The 19910-nt window shown below is 42.9% G+C and overlaps 1 protein-coding gene across 3 annotated transcripts in view; it reads left to right on the plus strand.

The window, feature by feature from the left end:
- ARHGAP35 (Rho GTPase activating protein 35) overlaps positions 1-19910 on the plus strand; it is a 122345-nt gene that overhangs the window by 10501 nt on the left and 91934 nt on the right. Inside the window, exon 1 of one of the 3 annotated variants that reach the window (XM_081215697.1) lies at positions 10189-10364. The exons of 1 other annotated variant lie outside the window; for it this stretch is intronic. The gene's annotated coding sequence lies outside the window, so the exon portion shown is untranslated. Of the gene's footprint in view, positions 1-10188; positions 10365-12493; positions 13235-19910 lie in introns of those variants that run through there. One more of the 3 variants, XM_081215698.1, reaches the window with a different exon arrangement.

Here is a 19910-nt window from a genome sequence, read left to right on the forward strand (position 1 = left end):
GAGGAAAAAAAGGTTAAACAATTTTTTTTTTTTGGCAGAGCAGTTGTATTATGTTTGGTTTTTCTTGAAAACATATGAAGGAAAAATTGAGCTGAAAAGCAAGAAATTAGTAATAGTGAGGTCTGTTGGACTCTAGTACCTTTGAAGGAAAGGCAGTTACCCTTTCTTAGCACAATAATTGCATTAATTATAGCAGTATTACCAGTTAATAACAACAGTATGCTTACTGAGTACCGGGAGACTCCTGAGCGTTCCCTCATGTTCTCCTCACCGCAATCCTCTGCTCTGAGGTAGGTGGTATTTCATTTTCTAGTAAGGGAGCTGAGGCTTCCTGAGGGAACCTACCCAAGGCCACAGGGCTGATAGGTCCCTGAGGCAGTCTGGTTCAGAGCCTTTGCTTGGAGCCCCTGCTTTCTGCCACTTTCTCTGGTGTGCTATACACTTTACAGAACTGATTTTACCCGAGAGATGAGGAAGATAAAAGTCTGCTTCATGGCTGATAGCTGTAGCTATACCAAGGTGTCCCCCACCCCAACCATGCTTGTTTTAAAGGAGCCATTAGTACATTACTTTTTCCTTTTCTTGGTCAAAATCAGGAATGGACATGGAACTAGTTATATCTTCCCTTTTATGGGCCAAAAAATTCTTTAGATCAGATTTAAATAATTTTATTTATTTAATATAGTTGATTAATTTTACTTAAATATTTAAATAACTTAAATAATTAAGGACTATTAAGCAGAAGAGGGAACAAACTGGTTCTCTGAGCTCCAGAGGCTAGAGGTGTATGGAGACAAGTTTTATTTTTCCCTTTTCCTCCCCATTCAACCAGTGTTTGGGTGTCTACACTGTTGAGAGTACCAGCTGTACACAACATGCCTCCTCCTCTCTGAGAGTTTATATGCCATTTATAAAACAAAAGCAATTCTTCCCTTACAGGTGACACAAGGAACACCCTGTTTCTGTACCAGAAAGTAAAAAATTTAGAAGGCCAGTGGCCTGATTTTTTTTTTCCCGATCTTATCTTTAAGAATTAAGTGCAACTTAACATTTCAACACAAGAATGCGTTGACTAGGAAGACAGGTATCAACTTATTATGAGAAAGAAAGTGGTCCAGGTTTTACCTTGAATACGGAATAATTTGGAAATTAAAAATTTTATCTTCTTTTTTTTTTTTTTTTTTTTTTCTTTTCTTTTTCTTGTTCTTTTTTTTGTGGTACACGGGCCTCTCAATGTTGTGGCCTCTCCCGTGGCGGAGCACAGGCTCCGGACGCGCAGGCTCAGCGGCCATGGCTCACGGGCCCAGCCGCTCCGCGGCATGTGGGATCTTCCCGGACCGGGGCACGTACCCATGTCCCCTGCATCGGCAGGCGGACTCTCAACCACCGCGCCACCAGGGAAGCCCCTTCTTCGTTTTTATTGTTGTTATTAACAGGACATTTGCACACACATATATCTGTTTATTTATTGGTCGTTCTTTCTTTCGCAAGGGAGAGCATCGAAGACCTGATGTTCATTTGCAGTGTGAGGTATTTACATTTAGACATGAGGAAGAAATTGCAAAGTAGCTTAGAAGCTCCACAGGGTTTTCTTGTTTTGTTTCCCTGTTTATTCTGTGAACCCATCACATTTGTCCTAGAACACGTCAGTAGGAGCACAGTATTTGTTGAATTAAAGATACGATTTTTTGAGAGAAACCAGGAAAAATAAAGTCTCTGGAATCTTTTAGTCCTTAAATTCTTGGGTTTCTTCAAGTGATGTAAAAACCCTTTCTGCCATTTTCATTTTGCTTCTTACCAACTTTGTGACCTTGGACAAGTCATTTATCTTGAGTTCTTGTCTATAAAACAGGCCTAAATACCTATTCTGCCTGCTGCAAAGGCTTTTTGTGTCCAGATTTTTTTTGGAGAGCTAAATGCCAACAGTGGATGTGGAATTCTGTAACATTGGACAGTCTTTCAGTTTTCTGGGAGGATGAAAAAGCACAGTTTGATTAATTAAACTGTTTAGGTAGGCCAGCATGTTAGAGGAAGCCTGATGAAGTTTTGAATCAGTAGAACAGCACATGCTATTGGTCTGTAATCTTGTAACTCACCCCAGGTAGCAGCCAATTTTAGGGTCTTAGCAGGGTCTCACACATCTAAATGTTGTAGGTCATAGGCCAAGTAGCAGTTGTTGAGGTCTGTTTAGTATTCACAGTGTTAGCACTGAGGCCTCAGTTACTCTCTCCCATCACGATGCATGGCCTCGGGTCGAGTCCCAGTCCCACCCCTTGCCAGCTCTGCACCCTCAGACAACACACTTAAACTTTGGTGCGTTCAGGCACCTCATCTATAAAAAGGGGAATATCATAGTGTCTACTTATAGGGTCACTGTGCAAATTAAAACAGATAGTGTATTTAAGAAGCTTAAGATCATGCCTGTGTCATGGTAAATGCTCTGTAATGTCATTATTAGTGCAGTAGTTCCAGACTTGGCTTTTACAGACCAGTTGACAATATGGCGGTGGGAAAAAAAATATTAATTTACCAATTTTTAGTTTCATCAGGGAGGACATTAAAAAAAAAGAAAGAAAGGGAAACTACTTCGTTGAAGAAAAAGGACCCACTATTAGAATAGAAGACAGCCATTTTCTCTTTTTTGGCCACGAGGCTTTCGGGATCCTAGTTCCCCAACCAGGGACCCCTGCAGTGGAAGCGCAGAGTCTTAACCACTGGACGGCCAGGAAATTCCCAAAAGATAGCCATTTTCATGGAAGTTGGCAGCTTTACGTGGACATACGTAGGTGTATGTTTCTAATTCTCATTTTTACATAGACTGGAGAAAACTGCCACAGGCCAACACGAGTAGTATGTGGACAGGTATTAAATAGACAGATACCTGTCTCAGTTCCTCCATTTATTGTCACCTTAAGCTCTTCTCTGAGCCTTAGTTTTCTCATGGGTAAAGTAAAGATACTAATAGCTATCTCACAGGGTTGTTTTGAGAAACCGGTGTAATGTATGAAAAATGTTTGGCGTATAGTAAGTGTTCAGTTGATAGAGCTTGTTATTCTCAAATATTAGTTGAGTATTAAGCCAGTTAAGCGAAATCCCCTGTGCTTTGTGCCACTGGGAATTCCGAGAAGTAGGGTATTGTGCTTGATTGCAGAAGTTTCCTACAAAGGTGTCCTCTTCATTCTTTCCTCTCTCATTTATTCTCAACAAGTCACTGGAGACACTAAACAAAAACCTGACTGTTGCTCCCCTGCTTTAAAACCTTTGGTGCTTTTCTATGGTCTGTAAGATTAAGTCCAGATCACTAGTGTGTTCTATGGAATCCTTTATACGCTTTGGCCCATCGTGCCTTCCCAGTCTCCAGAACACGCTCTGTTCTTTTTCTGCCTCTGTGTGTTTTTTAAATTAATTAATTAATTTATTTATTTTTGGCTGTGTTGGGTCTTAGTTGCTGTGCGGGCTTTCTCTAGTTGCAGGGAGTGGGGGCTACTCTTGGTTGTGGTGCGTGGGCTTCTCATTGCAGTGGCTTCTCTTGTTGTGGAGCACAGGCTCTAAGGTGTGTGGGCTCAGTAGTTTTGGCTCACGGGCTCTAGAGCGCAGGCTCAGTTGTGGTGCCTGGGCTTAGTTGCTCTGCTGCCATGTGGAATCTTCCTGGACCAGGGCTCGAACCCACGTCCCCTGCATTGGCAGGCGGATTCTTAACCACTGCACCACCAGAGAAGCTCTGCCTCTGTGTTTTTGATGAAGCTGGTTCCTCTTGAGAGTTCCCTTACCTATCCTCTGATTGGTGAATTTCCTGCTCATTCTTCAGCATCCTCTCAAGTGTACACTATTGAGACCTTTCTTCCTGGGGTTTTTCCTCAGCTCTGTTCCATTAGCACTTTGCTGGTGATGTTATACATATCACTTTTTTTGTGTGTGTAGTGATATGTTTGTATGGTTCTGAATCAGCAGTCACAAAACACCCATACTGTTCCCTTATCCCTGTCCCCCAGCCACCCACTTGTCCCCTTTGGAGACATCAGTGTTCTACCGGAGATTTTTTTTTTTCCTTCCAGAGATACTTTATGCACATATAAACAAGCAAATAGAAGTATGTATGCATTCCCCCCTGCCCCCTTTACATGAATAGTAGCATACTATGATTACTGTTCTGCATCTTCCTTTTTTCCACTTAATATTTTGGGAGATGTTCAGTGTTAGCACAAAGGAAGCTTCCTTGTTCTTTTTTTACAGCCTCGTGGTATTCCACTACACAGATACACTGTAATTAGCCAGTCTCCTGTTGATGGATATTGGATTTGTTTCCAGTTCTTTGCTTTTGCAATCAGTGCCGTAGGGGGAAACGTGAATATATGTCATTTTGCACGTGTGAGATTATACCTGGAGGAGAAATTCCTAGAAGTAGAATAGTTGTCTTCTACTACTACTTCTTTTCTTTTTTCCTTTTTTTTGGGGGGCTGCCATGGCTTGTGGGATCTTAGTTCCCTGACAAGGGATTGAACCCGGGCCACTGCAGTGAAAGCGCCGAGTACGAACCCCTAGACCACCAGAGAATTCCTGTCTTCTGCTTCTTAAAGCTAGGAATTTGTTTAAAAAAAAAAAAAAAAGCTAGGAATTTGTTCTTTTTTGTTTTTCACTTTTCCTCATAAAGTGCCTAACTTGTCACTGGTGCCTAATTAATGCCTGAATGAAGGATAGAATAGTCCAGCTGGTAAGCGAAGATGGATTTTTGAAAAAAACTGGACTTTGATATCCTAAGTCCTGATATCAGGGGTCCACAGCTAAATCCTAAAGCTTGCCGAAGTTCTGGCAGCTGTCCCCCATGGCTTTGGGTGTTATAATAGCCCATAGGACATGGTTGGAAGATGTCTGTGTAGCTCGCTCAGCTTGGGACAGATGTGACTTTTCAAAACTTCTCTCCCAATATGACAGTCAATACAATATCCCTCTTCCCTGTGAGCTCACCCCTAGGGAAATCCTTTTACTCTCCACCAAATGAAACTAGGTCCTCAGAGACTCCTGCAGTAATAATAGCCAATGCTTCTTGAGTCCTTTCTATGTGCTAGGCACTGTTTTATGCACTTTACATGTATTGACTCAAGGAATCCACGTTAACAGACCTCGGAAATAGGTACTGGTACTATTCCTGTGCCCATTTTACAGATGAGGGAACTGAGGGCAGCATGTGTTTAGGTAATGTAGGTGGATTCAGAGAAAAGAGAGTAAGAAAAAAACAGCTGCCCCTTAGAAAGTACCAAATTGTTACATAGTTTTACCGGCTGGTTTTGTGTGTGTGCTCTCTTTTCTCTCTCTGTCTCTGCAGTTTCACCTTAATTGTTGACCTTGATTATTGGGAAATGTTTCTCCCACTGAAGGGTATTTGGATGAACATGGTACATTCTTTCGTTTGTCCCCTTGATCCCTAGTTTAGCTTACCTGTTAAAGATTTCCAGAATGATCTAGCAGTTAATTCCAGTTCCATTTTCTGCCCCTCCTTTTTAGTGAGGTCCTAATTGGACTTTATAATTTAGTTTTTTCACCTAATCTTGTCTTAGCAAAATACAATCAAAGCCTGTTACCCAATTCTTTCTGTTATGCCTCCTTGAAAAATTTGCTTTTGATTTTTGGGGAATAGCCCTGGGAATTTTGGTATTGCATGATGTTCAGGGGGAAAGCCAGTGGCATGTGTTGTGTGTCATCAGCCAGCCTGGAATGCTCACTTTAATAACCATGTCAGATGCATGTCTTCTCAGAAACCTTGCCCAGATCCTTTCTCTATTTCCAAGCTCTGAATCAGCATCAGGGCTTCTTTTAGATCAGCCCTGTCTAATCACCTCTGTCCTTTACAACGGCCACCAGCCGCGTGTTTCTACATGAAATGTAGCTAGTGGGAATGAGAAACAGAATTTTAAATTGTATTCAATTTTGATTAACCTTTAAATGGGCAAAGCATTAGGGAGTGCAGATGTAGACTGTATCCTCCACAAGGGAGAGATTCTTCTTTTCCTCCCTCTCCCAACTCTGACATAGGACCATACTTCTTATGTATTTAATGAATGTTTGATAAATAGCCCTCAGATAAATAGCTGAAATATGTAAAGAAAGTTAAAATATTCCTTAAATTCTACTTCCTAGGAATAGCCATTTTTAGGAATTGTGTTATAGTTGTAGAAAAAATTGCCAGTTTTCATTGGCATTTCAGTGATTTCTGCAAAGAATTCATCCTTGATTCTACAAATTGAAATTCACCAGGGTTGTTGTAGGTTTGGGAATTTTCGGAGATGGAGGCTTAAAATAAATCTAATAGAAAGGGTCATACACTTAATAGAAGTATGACTAATATTGGTCAGGTAGCTTTATGAAGATTGTTGTGACATAATGGAATTCTGTCCTAATGACTAGAGTCCTTAGTGAACATCTAAGAGGATGAATCGTCATTCTTTCCACTTCCATATCCCAGATGATTTTGCTGGCATTTTGTTTTGAGGGTAAGTCGGGTGTTCCGGTGTGTTTGGCTTGATTCCTTCTTGAGATGATCGGGGTGTTTGAAGAGAGAGAGATTTAAGGATTTCTCACTTGCTCGCGAGAGACTAAAGGAGCAGAAACGGATCTTCTGTCATTTCTTTTCTCTTCCATAGTGGAAGCAGCACCATAGGCCAAGGTCTTTTTGTAAAGGGGGAGGCTAGGGGGGGGGTGTATGTGTGTGCTCACGTGCATATGCTTTTCCCATGTAAAGATGTCACTGATTTAGTTTTTATTAAATTTCCTTGAATCCCTAATGGTTTTCCCTACTCCAAATCATTTGTTTTTGGGAACTTCCATTCTGTTCTGAAATGATGTAGTATTTACATTGTAAGTGGGCTGGTGATGTTGGGGCCTAGCGAGGCATGGATAGAGTGATGAAAAATGATAAAACTGTGGTGCTCAGGAGTAAAGGAAGGAATTTTTTTTTTTTTTTAAATAAATTTATTTATTTATTTTTGGCTGTGTTGGGTCTTCGTTTCTGTGTGAGGGCTTTCTCCAGTTGCCGCGAGCGGCGGCCACTCTTCATCGCGGTGCGTGGGCCTCTCACTGTCATGGCCTCTCCTGTTGCGGAGCACAGGCTCCAGACGCTCAGGCTCAGTAGTTGTGGCGCACGGGCTTAGTTGCTCCACGACATGTGGGATCTTCCCAGACCAGGGCTCAAACCCGTGTCCCCTGCATTGGCAGGCAGATTCTTAACCACTGCGCCACCAGGGAAGCCCAAGGAAGGAATTTTTTAAAGTCTTTCAATTAAGTGGAATGTGGCATTGGATCCTGGAACAGAAAAGAGAATTAATGGAAAAACTGAAATCCAAATAAAGTCTGCAGTTTAGTTTTTTGTACTGGAGATAATTTCTTTGTTTTGACACGTGGAAGTCTAAAATTATTCTGAAATAAGTTTAAAGAAAAAGCCAGGAAGAGCAAGAGCATTTAAGGGCCGTGGGTTCACTAAGCGGGGTGGGGTTTACATAAATTTAGGTTCTATAAGGGCCTTCTGGGAGCTCTGCCTTTCTCTGTCCACTTCCCTCATTAAACTCAGTGTTCCAGCCACGTTGGATGACTGTAGCTCTTCCAGAGGTCCTTGCTTCTGACTCTTTTCATATACTGTTTTCTTTTTCATGGTATATTTTCCTGCCGCCCCTTACCCCCAAACAAACCAAACCAAACCAAAACCAAAGCCAAAACAAAACCAAAAACAACCCCCACAAACAAACAAACCAAAAAAACAAAAACACAAAACTTAATTCCTTTTAATTCTTTAGGTCTGCCTTAGATTTCACTTCCCTCAGAAAGCCTCCCCTGACTTGCAGTGGTCAGCCCCTTGCCTGAGTTCATCGCTGACGTGGTACTTACTGCTCTGTGTTCTGATTGTCTGCTTTCTTCTCTCTTTATCCAACTACGTCTTAACACCTTGAAGACAGGGGCTGTGCTTTTCACCATTTTATCTCTAAGCATATAACCCAGGAATCTAGGCATCATTCATGTTCAGGAAGTGTTTCTTGAATAAATATCTTTACAACAAGAAACAAGACTCCTACTCACACCCCGTCACCCTCTCAGACCCCACTGGCAGTTTCCCTCATTCCTTTAGGGGGATGGTGGCTGTACTTTGCTGTATAGTGGCATATATACCATAGATGGCCAAATCCCTGCCACAGAGAGAGAAATCAGGACTATAGAGATGAGAAAGCACATTTTTAACAAACTTAGTCTTGTATTTCAAGCTCCCAGGGGTCCAATTCAGGAAAATATTTTGTTTTAAAATCTGCTAGTTATGTACCAGACTATCTTTTCCTGTACTACATTAATTTATATCTCACTTTACACTAAGAGATAACACGTAGGTTGTTCTAAATCTGTTCTTTAAGTAAACCATTATCTAGATAATTAATATTGTCAGATACGACGCCTGCTTTTGAATTTCTTACATTCTATTTGGGGGAGAACGAACATGCTTACCCCACACTTTTTTACTGTGGCATAATAACATGAATCAGGTAGTGAGAGTAGCGCCCTTTGTTGCGGTGCGCAGTGAGACATTGCCAGTGCTAAAGCTATTACCTCTGTCTTCAGTTTCCCTTATGTCGGTATGACCTCAAACGAACAAAAAGGTTGATGAATTTGGGTTGCATCTAGTTAGACGGGGCTTAGAGATGCGGATTCTAAGGAAAAGTTACGAACTCAAGGGTCTATGGACCCTTAAGGGATTCAGATCGGGGAATATCCATGATGCTGTCAAGAGTATGTGCTGGATTTTGGTTCTGTTTATTTTCTGTGAAGAGAGGATCTGTAGCTTTCTTTTAATTCTCAAAGGAATCCCTGACCCAAAAAAGATTAGAACTACTGGTTTAGAGTAACACTGACACCCATGGCCTCATTTTGTCTCCCTTTTATTTCACCGTTTTAGATTGGGCACTGCGTTTTGTTTTTCCCTGATACTTATTTGGAGGCGTCTACTGTTGAACATCTAAGGGAGGGAGGAGTGTGTAAGTTTTCTTTTTGGAAGCTTGGTTTATGGCTCTTAAGCCTTCATGTATTCTCTCATTGTTTAGTAAAAATGTCTTTGTATTTGAAATATGATTACTACTTTGCTAGGTCTAAGTAGCTGAGCAGTGGTCATATAAAGATGAAAATGGGGACTTCCCTGGTGGCGCAGTGGTTGAGAGTCCGCCTGCCGATGCAGGGGACACGGGTTCATGCCCCGGTCCGGGAAGATCCCACATGCCGCGGAGCGACTGGGCCCGTGAGCCATGGCCGCTGAGCCTGCGCGTCCGGAGCCTGTGCTCCGCAACGGGAGAGGCCACAACAGTGAGAGGCCCGCATACCGCAAAAAAAAAAAAAAAAAAAAAGATGAAAATGACTAGGTTCTGGCCTTAAATAGGCTTTCAGTGATATACAACGTAAGCGCTCAGAAATGGTAGCTAATAGTCTCATGGGAACAACTGTCGTGTAGTGTCATGGCTATAGTCTTGGTAGATGTGTACGGGGTAGGATAGGAACATGAAGGGAAAATTATCCAGACTTTATTTTATTGAAATTTCACCGTTGGGGTTTCCCTGGTGACACAGTGGTTAAGAATCCACCTGCCAATGCAGGGGCCACGGGTTCGAGCCCTGGTCCGGGAAGATCCCACATGCCACGGAGCAACTAAGCCTGTGCGTCACAACTACTGAGCCTGCGCTCTAGAGCCCACCACCCATAACTACTGAAGCCTGTGCACTTAGAGCCTGTGCTCTGCAACAGGAGAGGCCACCGCAGTGAGAAGCCCGCACACGACAACGATGAGTAGCCCCTGCTCGCCGCAATTATTGCATGCAGGGGTGTAACATAGATGAGGTGCTTAGGGTCATTGACGAGCTGGAGAGGCCGTTGGAAATACAACAGTGACTGAGGTCCAAGCTGTGACACACGCATTCACGTGGAACTCTTTTAAAGACTGTTGACACCGTTTCCCCCCTTCTGTGGACAAGGTTCTCTTTGCCCATAGTCACTCAGCACGCATTTATTGGCCACCTGTACGTAGGGTGTGTAATACTGGACTGGAACCTTTGACTGGACTGTTTGCGTAGTAGGAGAGGGCAGTATCTTTTGATCACTCCCCATAATCAATATGGGGACAAGGTCCTTTTTGTTGGGAGGCAGTATAGATGGCCTTTGGAAGTCAAAATGCCCGAGTTCTAAACCCAGCTCTGCCATTTGCCAGCTGAGTAGCCTTGAGTCAGGTCAGTTGATTCCTCTGAGCTTCGGTTTCCTCTGAGATATAACTATTATGTCGGACTTTAGCATTATATGCTGCCTATCAGCCGCCTTGCCGAGGGCCTGTCACGACGTAGTCAAGCCCAGTAAGTAAAAGCTGTTTTGTTACTAGCTGATGGAGATTATAAAACTTGGAGAAATTCTCTCATTTTATTTATTCACTAAGGATAATTACTACATCACTCAGAAGAGAGATTCTACGTATGTGAATGGGAGGAATTGGGTACTCCTGGTTAGTATTAGAAACTACGATTATGTCTTTTTTTTTTTTTGGTTAGTCCTGTTTGTTCCATAATTTTTACTAGCGAAAGGTTCTTAACCTGGGTTCCTGAATTTTTTTGTGTAAGTGCATTTTTCTGAGAGGGAGGGTCCATATTTTCATCAGATTGTCAAAGGGATCCTTAACTGCCAAATGATTAAGAATTGGTTAATTGACCTATTAGGTCAGTATAGAGTCACAATTGGTACCCTTGATCTGAAATTATCCATTATAGTAAGATATTACTGAGAGAACTTTTCCAAATAAAAAGAACGTGATGAGGATATAGAGTGAATACTCAAAAGCTTTTGGGTGCTACCCTTATCTATTTATTTATTCTTCAAGCTGGGAGGAACTGGGGCAAGTAGGAAAGGAAGAGAGGTATCAGAGGGAGTAAGAATCCACCTGAAGAATTAAATGCCAGCTTCTTGCCCACATATTCCACAGACTGATTCTCGGTCATCACTCAGCCTCCTCTTCCCTCTACTGTAACTTCCAATGAGGCTGAATCATTTGTTTTCTTCCAGACATGTTTTAAGGTTTTATCACCTCATGTTGGTCCCTCTGCCTAGACTCTCCTTTCTCCCATAATTTGCAGGTCCAGTTCTCTGTGCTTCAGAGCTCCTTCCTGATGCTGCCTTTCTTAATTGTCATCAGCTTATACATCCCTTGAAAGCACTCACTCTCATTCATCTTTTGTCCTCCAGAGGCACAGTCCTTTGTATGGAGTTAGGCACTAAAGTGAAGAATGATGCATAAGATGGAACCTTATATCTGCTAAAGGGAGGAAAAAGATACAGGTTAAAATTCTGAAAACAGAAGCAACCTAAGTGTCCATCATCGGATGAATGGATAAAGAAGATGTGGCACGTATATACAATGGAATATTACTCAGCCGTAAAAAGAAACGAAATTGAGTTATTTGTAGTGAGGTGGATGGACCTAGAGTCTGTCATACAGAGTGAAGTAAGTCAGAAAGAGAAAAACAAATGCCGTATGCTAACATATATATATGGAATCTAAGGAAAAAAAAAAGGTCATGAAGACACAGACCTACTAGAGAATGGACTTGAGGATATGGGGAGGGGGAAGGATAAGCTGTGACAAAGTGAGAGTGGCATGGACATATATACACTACCAAACGTAAAATAGATAGCTAGTGGGAAGCAGCCGCATAGCACAGGGAGATCAGCTCGGTGCTTTGTGACCACCTAGAGGGGCGGGATAGGGAGGGTGGGAGGGAGGGAGACGCAAGAGGGAAGAGATATGGGGACATATGTATATGTATAACTGATTGACTTTGTTATAAAGCAGCAACTAACACACCATTGTAAAGCAATTATACTCCAATAAAGATGTTAAAAAAAATTACTGAAAACAGAAAAAATGATCAGATGCCAGTGTGAGTTCTGAGTTCTGGGAGGGAGTTTGGGAAACCCTTTCATAGCCTCAGTGACAGCCTGGGTAGGGAGAAGAACCCACCCTGAATTAGGAAGCAGGAGTGTGGGGAATAGGTAGCCAGCATTATGGCCTTGGCCAGGTCATATCACTTCTGGACTGGGGTTATCTTCTCTGGAAAGTGGGTTGGGCTTTTTGAATATGTAATAGTGATGCTGTTGATGAGCATCTGCTATGAGAATATGGTAGGGAACAACCAGACAAGGCCCCCTGCTTCTGTTCCAGTAGAATGTATTGGGTGGGTTAGTCCCTTCATCAGCCTTAAAATTCTGTGATCAGGAGGATGGGGCACCAATCTCTGCTTGAGATTGTTGTGAGGATTAAATGAGAAAGTGCTGTGAAGATTATAAAGTGCTCTTTCTTATTTATCAATATTTTGAGTACCCTCCACCCCCCCACCCCCTGTCTTTGACCTATAACTTAAACAGATTAAAAGTGTTTAAAATGTGTATGAAGGTCACTGCCAGCATTTTTACATTAGCCAATCCCCAGTGAGGTTTTCATGCCATATTGTAAGCACATTAACATAGGAAGGTTGAATAGAAGCTTTTTGCACCAGTAGGAGTATGAACTAATGATCCCAGGGTTTAGGTAGAGTCAGGCACTTAATTCTTTCCATTATAAGTGAATCCCTTAACAGGATTGGGATATAGATTTGTAATACCATCTTCCCCAACTAAAAATGTATTTGAGGAGAGTACATTTACTTATAAATGTTTCTGAGTTTTTTCTACATTAGGTTTGTTTCAGCCTTTTATTTTTCTGTTTTTTTTCCCCCTGAAGATTTCAGGCTGTCTCTTAAATTCTTTCTTTATTTATTTTTGGCTGTGTTGGGTCTTTGTTGCTGTGCATGGGCTTCTAATTGTGGTGGCTTCTCGTTGCAGAGTGCAGGCTCTAGGCATGCGGGCTTCAGTAGTTGTGGCGCGCGGGCCCAGCCGCTCCGCGGCATGTGGGATCTTCCCGGACCGGGGCTCGAACCCGTGTCCCCTGCATCGGCAGGCGGACTCTCAACCACTGCGCCACCAGGGAAACCCCTAGGATGAAAATTTTAAAGCACAACTCCCTTGTCTTTAAAATTGTCCCAGAACCCTCAAAACAGAGAGCAAATGATGCAATTAGGATGCAATCCATTGCCTGTGGGTTTCAAGAGAAATCATTTTCTACACAATTCGGAAGCTCATGGATAAAGTCAAGATTCCTTTTGTATCTGGTGAATTTTGTCAAAAATGACCTGATAAGGTGAGATTCTTACCGTGAGGTTAGAGTTTTTGAGTGTTAAGCAATGCTGTGAAATTTCTAAGATAGCTCTGATTTATGAATAAAATGTCACTTCTGATTCATTCTTTGAGATGTTTCTCTTCTTTTTTTCCTTGAAACTTTAAATGGAATTGATTTTGTTTACACTATGCTGTTGTTTTTCGCTTTTGGTGAAAGGAAAGACTTCCATCCTTTCCTGCTGTCCCCTGTGTTACGTCTTATTCTGCTGTTTGTGAGTTCTTGGGATGGAGATAAAAGATGAATTTTTACCTACCCACTGATTTTTTAGTATAGATATTTTAATTCCTTTAAATTTGAGACTGGCTTTCTTTCCATAGGATTTAATCTTATGATCGTCCTTATTGGGGGCCAACCCCCTCAGGATTCATACGAACACAGCTGTCTGATCAGTAAGGAAGATGCTTCTTCCAGAGCCTTGAAAGAGTATTTCTATAAATAGTGGAGTCACATAATTACTTCTTTTTTTTTTGGTGACTTTTCAGGTGTACTTGCTGTGTGAGTAGAAATCAATTTTTGCAGTGGGTTGAGGGGGAAAAATTGAGGTTAAATTCAAGGGCAGAAACTTATAGCATCTTCTCCCTTACGTTGTTCGAGAACTGAAGAAAGGTGCAAGTTAGTGTTTTCTCACCATTTAATGCTCAGATGACTGAAGTCATATTAATTCTTAATTGCAAATTACTGAAGTTTAAGGACCACCATTTTCCATCAAGTCTCATTTTGGAAATGGTCTTTGTGGTTAACACCACGAGAGACATTCTGTTTCTTCTGAGTCTTGGGTGACATCAGTGTGCCCACTGAGGAGAGAGCATATTGAATCCTGACCTACTTTCCCTTCCCCAGTGGGTTTAAGAAGCCGTGAGACAAGGTATGTAATAGTACTTTGAGCAACATAAGGCGCACACACATTTTTACGGGGAGTATATTATTAAAGTTCTGCCTCGAGGTAGATAAAAGCCTGTTCCTCTTATAGTGGAGAGCTCTGCTGAAAGAGCAAATGGATTATAGCGATCGTAGCTTCTCTTTTCTCCAGAAAGCTCAAGCTGCACAGCTGTTTTTGTTCATTCAGTCTTTGCAACACTGCAGTGTTGGGGTTAAGCCATGTGCATAGGCTTCAGAAGCAGGCAGCTAGGGCCACACGAAGTTGGGTGATTTAGAATGAGTCATTTGACCTCTCCGAGGCTGTTTTCTCATCTGTAAAATGGGGATTATAATAGTACCTGACTTGGGTTATTGTGAAAAATGAAATGAAATCACATATGTATGTTGTTTATTTGGTACTGTGCCTGGCTCATGAATATTTGGTTTTATTACTTGTATGAAAGAGAGATGACTAAATGGGAAAACAACTAGTGTAGGCGTGTGTGTGTATTTAAAGCCAATTCTAGTGCATTTTCTGTTCCATCATTTACGCCACATACTGTGCAGTGCGAAGACTTCATGTTGGCATGGGACTCCTGCGCTGTCCTTTTATTTCTCACCTGGCCCCAAGAAGGCCTTCAGTAAATGTTAAATAAGTGATGAACCTGAAGCCCCTCACTGTGAAGTGCTGGCTTAATTATCAGAGAAAGGTGTGATTTCCTGTGGTAATTGCTAGGTACATTTTTGTATATTCCAGTTTGTTGAGAGTTGATTATCTATGAAGCACCCAGTAAATCCCATTTTATCAGGCCTTTTCATTTTCCAGTCTCTGAAAGGAATTTATTGTGCCTAACACTTGGAAAATGTTTATATTGGGTTGTACAGCATGGTTTCCTGTGGTAAGGTTGTTAGAAGTAATAATGGACTAGCTAAAAATGTTAAAGCATTTATCTGTTAGGTTTGTTGGCAGATGAAGTATGAAAATGACAACAGCTGATGGCCCAGTTTCATCAGTCAGCCTGGAAATCAGTGAGAATCAAGCTTCTTTGTGCTCTGGTTGGAGGTTATATCTTCTCTAAGGTTTCCATTTCATGAAACATTTTTTTGTTAATGGAAAACTGGGTCAGCAGATGATGTGATGAAGGGCCATAGGTGTGTTTTTTTTTTTTTTTTTTTTTTTGCGGTACGCGGGCCTCTCACTGCTGTGTCCTCTCCCGTTGCGGAGCACAGGCTCCGGACGCTCAGGCTCAGCGGCCACGGCTCACGGGCCCAGCCGCTCCGCGGCATGTGGGATCTTCCCGGACCGGGGCACGAACCCGTGTCCCCTGCATCGGCAGGCGGACTCTCAACCACTGCGCCACGAGGGAAGCCCATAGGTGTGGTTTTAATAATTGTTAACCTCCGGAGTTACTGGGTTTTTATTTAGCCTTTTAAAAAATGTACACTCTCTAGCACTTCTTACCCTTATCTAGGTTTAAAATAATACCTGAAATTGAATTTAAGATAAGACTTAGGGCTGTCTAAGTGGCCTCTGAGCAGGTTGAAAACACGGACTTTCAGGAGCTGGAGGCTTGCATCTGCTCTGGATTGATTCAGTTCTTCATCCTGCTAAGAAAGGTGAACTGTGTTCTGGGCAGTTTTTTGTAATGGGGTTTTCAGGCTAGATGTTTAACAAAAAAAAATAGAGACCCTCATCAGAAGTAGAGGTTTGAGGGTGGCTTCGGCAAAGAGGAGGCAAAAGTCCCTGCCTCATGTGCCAATTGAACTCCTCCGCCTTCCTTCCCTAGTGGCTGCATTTCAGGACTTGAAAGAGCTTTGGAATCCTTTGTTGAGTGCTTTGGATGAGATTTGTATTCAAGTTGCTTTTTAGAACTAGGCTATTTGCTTGGCCTTCACCCCCAGTCTCTGTGAATCCCACAGCTGTATAACAGACATCAGTCAGACACCAGACATCTAAGAAGTACCTCCTGTGTGTGAGGTTCTGGGGAGACATAGAAGGAAACACATAGAAGGATTCTCTCTATTCCCTAGAAACTCAGTAAGTCAAAGAGAGAAGCGATACTGACTTCCTTTAAAAAAAAAAAAAAGTACACCTAAATAAATATACAGCTAAACTAGCATTTTAATCTTTTTTTTTTTTTTTTTTTTGCGGTACGCGGGCCTCTCACTGCTGTGGCCTCTCCCATTGCGGAGCACAGGCTCCGGACGTGCAGGCTCAGCGGCCATGGCTCATGGGCCCAGCCACTCCGGGCATGTGGGATCTTCCCGGACCGGGGCACGAACCCGTGTCCCCTGCATCGGCAGGCGGACTCTCAACCACTGCGCCACCAGGGAAGACCTAGCATTTTAATCTTTAGAACTCAAAAATGACACTGTAATATACCTACGGAGACATTTTCTAGGATTTCATTTTTTTTTTTTTTTTTTTTTTTTTTTTTTTCTTTCTTTCTTTTTGCGGTATGCGGGCCTCTCACTGTCGTGGCCTCTCCCGTTGCGGAGCACAGGCTCCGGACGCGCAGGCCCAGCGGCCATGGCTCACGGGCCCAGCCGCTCCGCGGCATATGGGATCCTCCCAGACCGGGGCACGAACCCGTATCCCCTGCATCGGCAGGCGGACTCTCAACCACTGCGCCACCAGGGAGGCCCTAGGATTTCATTTTATGAAATTAAAAAAAATCGGTGGTCTTCATTCTTTCACCATTTTATGTTTTATTTTTCATTTAGTTGATATTACTATTTTTATTTCTTCATTATCTGCTGTTGGATCAGTTATTGTCCAATCGGGAAAGTGGGAACCGCTCTAGATACTTCAAGCAGAGAGGGATTTGTTACAGAGGTGGTGGAAGGGCTGGAGGAGCAAAAGGAGGAAAGGAGGTGTGTGTGGGGGAGCACAAGGGAGAAGGGGGTTCTTAGCCAAAGATCAGAAAGCTGCCTTGGGCTTCCCTGGTGGCGCAGTGGTTGAGAGTCCGCCTGCCGATGCAGGGGACACGGGTTCGTGCCCCTATCCCGGAAGATCCCACATGCCGCGGAGCGGCTGGGCCCGCGAGCCATGGCCGCGGAGCCTGTGTGTCCGGAGCCTGTGCTCCGCAACGGGAGAGGCCACAGCAGTGAGAGGCCCGCGTACAGCAAAAAAAAAAAAAAAAAAAAAGAAAGCTGCCTTTGGGCTGGAGCCCAGGAGTCTGTACTCACAGGTGAGCTTGGAGCCATATTGCCACAGTTCAGCAGGAACCCAGAAACCAGTGCTCCGCTGATGCTGCTAGAACCTGTGGTGTGTGTGCAGCTGCCTGCAGTCCTCCACAGTTGCTCGTTGCTGCTGCAGACATAACCAGAAGCAGGAAAAGTGTTGTATCCCTCTTCCTGCCATCCAGTCTCTAGCCTTTGGCAGATTCTTAACAGGAAGCCAGCTAGCAAAGGAGTCTGGGAAATGTAGTTTGCAGGCTTTCAGTTTTGGTGATACAGAGAAGAGTATATTGTCTTACCCTTTGTTAGAATATGAACTCCAGGAGGGCAAGGATCTTTGTCTCTTTTGTTCGTTGCCGTATCCCCAGTGCCTAGTGTAGTGCCTAGTGTAGTGCCTGGCACAATAGTAGGTAATTTACAAAGGCTTAGTATTTTTTTGTTGAATGAGAATAAGTGAATAGGGGCACCCAGAGAACTGAATAAAGGCCACAGTGGTTAGAGTCCAGTGAGAAAGAAGTAGAATGGTGGAGATGAGATCACATAGGGATGTATAAGAATTTGGGGTTTTATTAGAAGGGCAGAGGGAAGCTCTGAGGGGTTGTAAGCAGGAGATCAGCAAGAACAGATCTGTACTTTAAAAAGATAATTTGCTACTCTACAGAGTATGGATTGCAGAGAGCAAGAGTAGGGTGGGAAGGAACACTTGATGCTGTAGGGATGTAGCTTCCCTGGATGCAGATATGTTTTCTTTCTCAGCTGTTGAATTTGAGTGTCTGTTCCAAGGGTAGGGGTTGATTGTTATCAGTCTGATTATAATTGCATGCACTTAGGTTATCATTAGCCCCAAGAGACCTACCTGTCTCCTTGAAGAACATCATTGTCCAGGGATCCTGCTGACGGAAGAAAGCTGTCAAGACAGCTTGGCTGTTATATGCCATTTAACTAGTTTGTGTCTGTGTGTGCCTCCCCTCCCCTCCCTCCCCTCTCCTCCCCTCCCCTCTCCTCTGTGAGATTTAATGACCTAGTTAGGGAGAAAGTCCAGGCCTCTTGGCTACTCTCCAAGTTTTCTACCACTAAAATGTTGATATTACTTTTCTCAGAATTCTTCTGAATCATTTGCAGGCACTGTAAGTGGTTTTTTAAACTTTGATTTTGCCACTTTAAAGACTGTTTGTACTAGTACTTTTCGCTGTAGGAATTTGAGTTGCTTTGGTTACTTGAGGAAGGCCTTTTCACTTGCCTTTGCTGTTTATATATATATATATATATATATATATATATATGAATTTATTTTATTTTTGTCTGCGTTGGGTCTTCGTTGCTGTGAGCGGGCTTTCTCTAGTTGTGGCGAGTGAGGACTACTCTTCGTTGCGGTGCATGGGCTTCTCATTGTGGTGGCTTCTCTTGTTGCGGAGCACAGGCTCTAGGCGCATGGGCTTCAGTAGTGGTGGCCTGCAGGTTCTAGAGCGCAGGCTCAGTAGTTGTGGTGCACGGGCTTAGTTGCTCCGTGGCATGTGGGATCTTCCCGGACCAGGGCTCGAACCCGTGTCCCCTGCATTGGTAGGCGGAGTCTTAACCACTGTGCCAACAGGGAAGCCCCGACTTTGCTTTTTAAAACGGAGTTGAGTAGCCTGTGATAGGTAGGAATGTTTCTGCCTCCTGACGTGTTAGTTGGCAAAGTAGTAGAGGCAGCCCTTAAATAAAGGTCACTTTGGAAGAATATTATTTAGGTACTTAGCATTCTTGGCATTCTTGTGGAATGATACAGGTTTATGGCCTTTTTATTAAGTTCTTAAAATGGAATGGTCTTTAATTAGAAGCAAGCACATATAAAACTTTGTGACTCCAGACAACACTGGTTTTACTGTATTAGGTTGTAGAGTGTGGTTTGCGCCTGTAGGAATATGGGTTTTGGAGGAGGAATCAAGAAAGGGTGTGAAAAGGCTGTATCAAACACATTCTAGCCCTGTCCAGGCCATTGGCTTACTGAAGCCTTAACTGTGTGGAATGTGGACATACAGCTTTCAAGCTCAATTGCCTTTTGATTGCTCCTGACTAGGCTTTTAGTTCTCATGATTCAACTGGTTGAGTTGAGCTTTTGTTAGATAGTCAATATGGAAAATGGAGTTCAGTAGCTTAAGTTTTTTTAACTCATGTAATTATAAGACTTGGCAAGCCATGTTTACATAGATTTTAATCGTCATCTTTGAAATGGCCTGCTCTAATGTTTTAAATAAGACAGTGGAGGAATATATACATTCAAGGACTGACAAGTTACTACAACCACCCCCGCCCGCCCCCCATCCAAAAAAAAAAAACAGTGAGAGAAATCCCACCATACTGTATATGTATTGTGTAAGATTCTTCACTGGGCAAAAAGGCTCAGGTAAGTGTATATCATCTCTTCATCCAAGTGTAACTCGGGATGTCCTTAATGAGGAAGACCTGAAGGGCTGGTGTGTTTGACAGAGCATTTTGGTATAGACACGTTATATAAGCTTACAGGCTGACACCTGTGCTGTTTAGGGGAGTTGATAGCCAGAGGGATCATCCTGTATGGACACCAAAATTAAGCCCCTGACAGGCTCTCTTAAACACA

The sequence above is a fragment of the Mesoplodon bidens genome, assembly GCF_964165515.1.
Source record: "Mesoplodon bidens genome assembly, chromosome: 18".
NCBI lineage: Eukaryota > Metazoa > Chordata > Mammalia > Artiodactyla > Ziphiidae > Mesoplodon > Mesoplodon bidens.